The sequence below is a fragment of the Nipponia nippon genome, unplaced genomic scaffold, assembly GCF_047370975.1.
Source record: "Nipponia nippon isolate SJK-2023a ecotype South Korea unplaced genomic scaffold, ASM4737097v1 scaffold_2, whole genome shotgun sequence".
NCBI classification, from domain to species: domain Eukaryota; kingdom Metazoa; phylum Chordata; class Aves; order Pelecaniformes; family Threskiornithidae; genus Nipponia; species Nipponia nippon.
In genome coordinates this window covers 104,406,806-104,413,010 of record NW_028262336.1, presented here as the reverse complement: position 1 = coordinate 104,413,010, position 6,205 = coordinate 104,406,806, and the positions used below count along the sequence as shown (strand labels likewise).

Here is a 6,205-nt window from a genome sequence, read left to right as displayed (position 1 = left end):
AGGATCATTACAAAACTCAGCATATTTGTTCTTTCAAACTGGCTTTTTCTAAGATAAATATATGTCACTATGTATTTTAAAGGATAACCTAATACAATATGAAAATAAACAATCCCCTCAGAAAACTCAAACATCAAACCAAATAAAACCTAAATTGCAACAGGACAACGCTGTCCTGTTTCTGGATCTTTGCTCTTTTCTGCTCCTGGAGAACTCATGAGAAAAATACAAAACAATGCATAGTCTTATGCTCCGCTTTCTGTCCAAATGCAAGTAGCTCAGACTGTACTGTAATAATTGCATAGGAGAACAAATATAAAACAGGACAGATGTCACAGTTTGTGCCAAAAGAAGTCATATTACACCATTTTCAATCAGTGAAACAGTGATTTTTTCATTCCTTCCCTTCTAAGCAAGAATAAGTAGAGAGATTTGGAAGTCCACTGTAGACCCAACATGCAAATGCAGTAGTTCTTTATGCCATTTAACTTTTATTTATGGTAACTCATGAGCTGTCTTTACATTGTTACAATGTTGTTCATGAGTATATATCTGAAGATTTTGCATTGCAAAATAAATACAGAACCTATTTTACTCTTCTAATCCTGTTTGTAGAAAGAATGTTCTTACTGTTATCTGGCCAGATAGTCAAGTAAAATGACTTGACATGATGTCAAATGACTCTACCCTGAGGATTTAAGTACATAGTCCATTGCTGGAACATGAAAAGAAAAGCATCAATCTGCATCATATCAGCTTCCTCTGAGGATACATTTTCCTTAGATTTGACTGCTTCTAGCACTAAACACCTGATGTCTCTTGGAGGGAGAACTGGAGCCTGCAGAAGCTCATGAACTAGCCACAGAATTCTTAAGTTCCTTCTATCCTCATAATATTTAGCCATGCTACATGAACCTGAATTAATACAGCCTGGCTAACAGTTGCACAGTCATTTGCATTTGTAACAGGAAAAAAATACTTACATACATTCAGTATGCAGTCAATGGCCTAATAAGCATGAACCATGTGATGGTATTTTACAATAACTTTCACAGAAGATAGTCACATTTTCAGAACAGTAAATTGTCAGCTGGAGCTCATTTGACACCTTATCTCCTACTGCCTTGTGGATAGTTTGCAAGGGAAAAGGTTTATGCTGGAACACAATGGTAGTATCTCTGTATCGTATCTTCTTCATTGCCATCTCTCAAATGAAGTCCTGTTATCCTTACAGTAACTTTTGCAACGTACACTCCTATGATGGAGATCTCACCTCAAACCAGTGAACCAAACTCTAAATTCATTAAAAGTGCTGGAAATAGATGTGAGTCTACCACAGCTGTAAAATGTCTTTTGTCCCTGTTTGAATCTTCTCCAGCTCTTGTGCTGCTGTGTTGGCAACTAACAGTCTCCTAACAGCTGTGTGCCATCACAGTGTCTCTGCTGCTCCTTCTGCACCAGAAAGAAAGAACAGGTCTGCGGAGTGGATGGAAGATATTTACTTGTCTCTAGCTTCAGCCTGTACTCACAGCCGTAATGTTGTCCCAGTTTGGGGAAGCAAATAGGAACTGAATTCCTATGTGTGGCCTGATGTGGGGATGTGAGATGTGGGCATTCCATCACATCTCTTCACTGCTGGATGGGACTAATGAAATAATGCAGATGATTCGAGTCTCCAAATGCTTAGTTATGAATATGCTGAGGCTGGTGGGCCAGTTTTGAATTGGGTCTAATACCACGCATTCTTGCCATGAGGTATATGGACTTGGATTTAACCTTTTGCTTTTATTGATACTTAGATCACATATCATTGATACTGTTTACTCCTTGGCTTTAATTTTCTCATGTTTAAGCAGTCAATAAAAATTTCAAGGTTGTGTGTCAATGAGATGTAATTTTGAAACACTGGTTTTACCTGGAGAATTCTGCTGCTTACTTCTCTGTATTTCAGGTAAAAAAACATTTCTAACAAAAAATTGTCATTAATAAGTTAAAGCAAACAGTATGTATTTTATAAGTTTTTGAACTCCTGTTTTATGTGAAAAAAGCTGAGACACAGTTAATTAAACTTAAAATAAGCAGCATCCTGCTCTAAATATCTGCAGTGCAACCTCAGGTTGGGATTCAATCATTTCAGATTTTGGTTAAAAAGTATATATACTTTGTGAAGGCATTGCCTACTCCCAAGGCATCAACAGCAAGGACTGAACTGAAGCCCACATGCTCTGACAGTACAGAAGAAGAAGAGTCGATGCCTGGCTCAGGCGGGAGAAGCCTAATGTTAAATGTCTGTAACATCACTGCACACTTTGTGCCAGACCCCACCATGCTCTGTTTAGTAACATTTGATTGATCTGATGTAGTGCAAGTAATTGACAGCTGAGAAAATTTTTGGTCTCTTTACTTCAGTGGAGTAGCAGAAAGCACCTGGGGTTGATTTGTGAATTTAGCTCTATGCACACAACTCTGAAGAATGATAAGGCTGTCTTGTTGCATGTCAGAGGAAGTGAATTTGAATTTTATTCAATATAGGTGCTGTGCTTTACATACATTTTACCACAGTTAAGCTGGGCATTGATGCTTAGTCATTTTGACTGGAAGTGAGTACTTGTGATGCTGACTGCTTTGCTCTTTGTGTGTGTGTAGAGCTAAGTATAAAGAACTGGTGTGCCTTAACTTTGCTGGTCTACAGAGCCACTGAGAGATCAGTAGATATTGAATAGAAATTAATAGAATATTTCAGTTGGAAGGGACCTACAACGATCATCTAGTACTACTGCCTGACCAACTCAGGGCTGACCAAAAGTTAAAGCATGGTATTAAGGGCATTGTCCAAATGCCTCTTAAACACTGACAGGCTTGGGGCATTGATCGCCTCTCTAGGAAGCCTCTTCCAGTGTTTGACCACCCTCTTGGTACAGAAATGCTTCCTAATGTCAAGTCTGAACCTCTCCTGGTGCAGCTTTGAACCATTCCTACGCGTCCTATCACTGGATACCTGGGAGAAGAGATCAGCACCTCCCTCTCCACTTCCCCTCCTTGGGAAGCTGTAGAGAGCAATGAGGTCACCTGTCAGCCTCCTTTTCTCAAAACTAGACAAACCCAAAGTCCTTAGCTGCTCCTCATAGGACATACCTTCCAGTCCTTTCACCAGCTTTGTTGCCCTCCTATGGATGCATTCAAGGATATTAATATCCTTCTTAAATTGTGGGGCCCAGAACAGTACTCAAGGTGAGGCTGCACCAATGCTGAATACAGTGGGATAATCACCTCTTTTGACCGGCTGGTTATACCGTGTTTGATGCACCCCAGGATGCAGTTTGCCCTCCTGGCTGCCAGGGCACACTGCTGACTCATATTGAGCCTGCTGTCAACCAGCACCCCCAGATTTCTTTCTGCAGGGCTGCTCTCCAGCCACTCCTCTCCCAATTTGTACTTGTGCCCAGCGTTACTCCATTCTAGGTGCAGAATCCGGCATTTAGACTTGTTAAATTTCATCCCATTAATCATAGCCCAATGCTCCAATCTATTTAGATATCTCTGCAAGGCCTCTTGTCCCTCAAGAGAGTCAATAGCACCTCCCAATCTGGCATCATCAGCAAACTTGCTAATGGTGCATTCAACTCCTGCATCCAGATCATTGATAGAAGTATTGAACAGAACTGGCCCTAGAATTAAGCCCTGAGGAACACCACTGGTGATCGGTTGCCAGCCAGATGTAGCCCCATTCACTACAACCCTTTGAGCCCTGCCCTTCAGCCAGTTCTTCACCCAGCGCACCGTGAACCCACTCATCCCATAGTTGGACAACTTGTCCAGAAGGACGCTGTGAGGGACAGTATCAAAAGCCTTACTAAAATCCAGAAAAACTATGTGCACTGCCTTCACTTCATCCACTAGGTGGATGACCTTATCATAGAAGGATATTAAATTAGTTAAACAGGACTTTCCCTTTGTGAACCCATGTTGACTGTGCCTGATGATTGCATTATTCTTTAAATGCCTTTCAATAGTACCCAGTATAATCTCCATAATTTTTTCCAGGAACTTAGGTTAGACAGGTTAAACAGGTCTGTAGTTTCCTGGGTCTTCCCTCACGCCCTTCTTGTAAACTGGAATAAAGTTGGCTAGCTTCCAGTCAGCAGGGACCTCCACAGACTCCCAAGACCATCCAAGGCAGATGACTGAGAGCGGTCCTGCCATAACGTTCTCTAGCTCCCTCAGTACTCTAGGATGAATCTCATCAGGCCCCATGGACTTGTGAACATTCAGCTGATACAGCTGGTCCTTTACAATTTCAGTGTCCAAAAATGGAAAGTCTCTGTTCCCACAGTCATGGTATTCTGACTCAGGAGACCAGATAGCCCAAGGTCTATCAGTATTATTAAAGACTGAGGCAAAAAAAAAAAAAGCATTGGATGCCTCTGCTTTTTCTTCATCCCTATTAGTCAGATGACCATCTTCAACAAGTATCAGTCCATTGCTTTCTTTAGACCTGCTCCTGCTAGTAACATACTTAAAAAAGCCCTTCTTATTATCTGACACAACACTGACCAGTTTCAACTCTAATTGAGCTTTGGCCTTTCGTGTCTTCTCATATACGAACAACAGCTTTGTAATCTTCCTGCAAAGCCTGACCTTGCTTCCAGAGATCATAGAATCATAAAATCATAGAATACCAGGTTGGAAGGGACCTCAAGGATCATCTGGTCCAACCTTTCTAGGCAAATGCACAATCTAGACAAGATGGCCCAGCACCATGTCCAGATGAGTCTTAAACGTGTTCAGCGTAGCGGAGTCAACCACTTCCCTGGGGAGATTATTCCAATTGACTGTTGATTGACTGTTCTCATTGTGAAAAATTTTCCTCTCATGTCCAATCGGAGTAACTTGTACCCGTTACCCCTTGTCCTCACCATGTGACTCCTTGAAAAAAGGGAGCCTCCATCTTCTTTGTAGCTCCCCTTTAAGTACTGGTACATGAGATCAGCTCTAAGCCTTGTTTTCTCAAGGCTGAACATACCCAGCTCTCTGAGCCTATCATCATATGGCAGGCTTCCCAGACCCTTGATCATCTTGGTGGCCCTTCTCTGGACCCACTCCAGCCTGTCCACACCTTTTTTGTGTAGTGGGGACCAGAACTGTACACAGTATTGCAGGTGTGGCCTGACAAGCGCTGAGTAGAGTGGGATAATGACTTCTTTATCTCTGCATCCTTTTTTGATGCAACCCAGCATCCTATTGGCCTTCTTGGCCTCAGCAGCACACTGTTCACTCATATTGAGCTTCCTGTCCACCAGGACCCCCAGGTCCCTTTCCACGGAGCTGCTCGCTAGCCAGGTGGATCCCAGTCTGTGCTGCACTCCTGGATTATGTTTTCCCAGGTGCAAGACCTGACACTAGTCCTTGTTAAACTTCATAAGGTTCTTGTTAGCCCACTCTTCCAGCCTATCCAGATCTTCCTTCAGGGTGACTCTCCCTTCCAGAGTGTCTACTTCCCCACTCAGTTTGGTGTCATCTGCAAACTTCATCAGGCTACACTTGATCCTGTTATCCAGATTGCTTATGAAGATATTGAATAGCGTTGGGCCCAATATCAGTCCCTGGGGGACCCCACTTGTGATGGGTTGACAGTTTGAATCGCTTCTTGGCCTTTTGGCTAAGATCAAGTGTAGTGTAGATCATACACTTTCTTTTTCCTCTTGAGCTCCATGAGGAGTTCCCTATTCATCCAAACTGATCTTCTGCCCTGCTTGCTTGACTTACAACACAGTGGAATTGCCTGGACCTGTGCTTCTAAAAGGTGTTTCTTAAAGACTCACCAGCACTCGTGGACTCCTAAGCCTTCAAAAGCAGATTCCCAGGGTACTCTGCTAAATAGTTCCCTGAACAGCTTAAAGTTTGCTCTCCTGAACTCCAGGGTAGCAACTCTGCTGTCCCTTTTTCTCACTACACTGAAAATTTTAAACATAAATATTTCATGATCACAGTGACCAAGACAGCCACCTACAATCACAATCCCAACAAGTCCTTCTCTATTCACAAATAGCAAGTCTAGGAGTGCATCTTTCCTAGGTGGCTCACTGAGTACTTGTGACAAGAAGTCATCTATCTCCTACAAACTTCAAGAATTTCTAAAGACCTGCTCATCACAGCAGTATAATATTCCAAGCTGATGTCTGTGAAGATGAAATTTCCCATAAAG

The 6,205-nt window shown here is 42.4% G+C and overlaps 1 pseudogene; it reads left to right on the top strand.

Moving 5' to 3' along the window:
* The first annotated feature begins 5,639 nt into the window (after positions 1-5,639).
* Positions 5,640-5,771, top strand: LOC148055903 (U2 spliceosomal RNA; annotated as a pseudogene).
* The last annotated feature ends 434 nt before the right edge of the window (positions 5,772-6,205 follow it).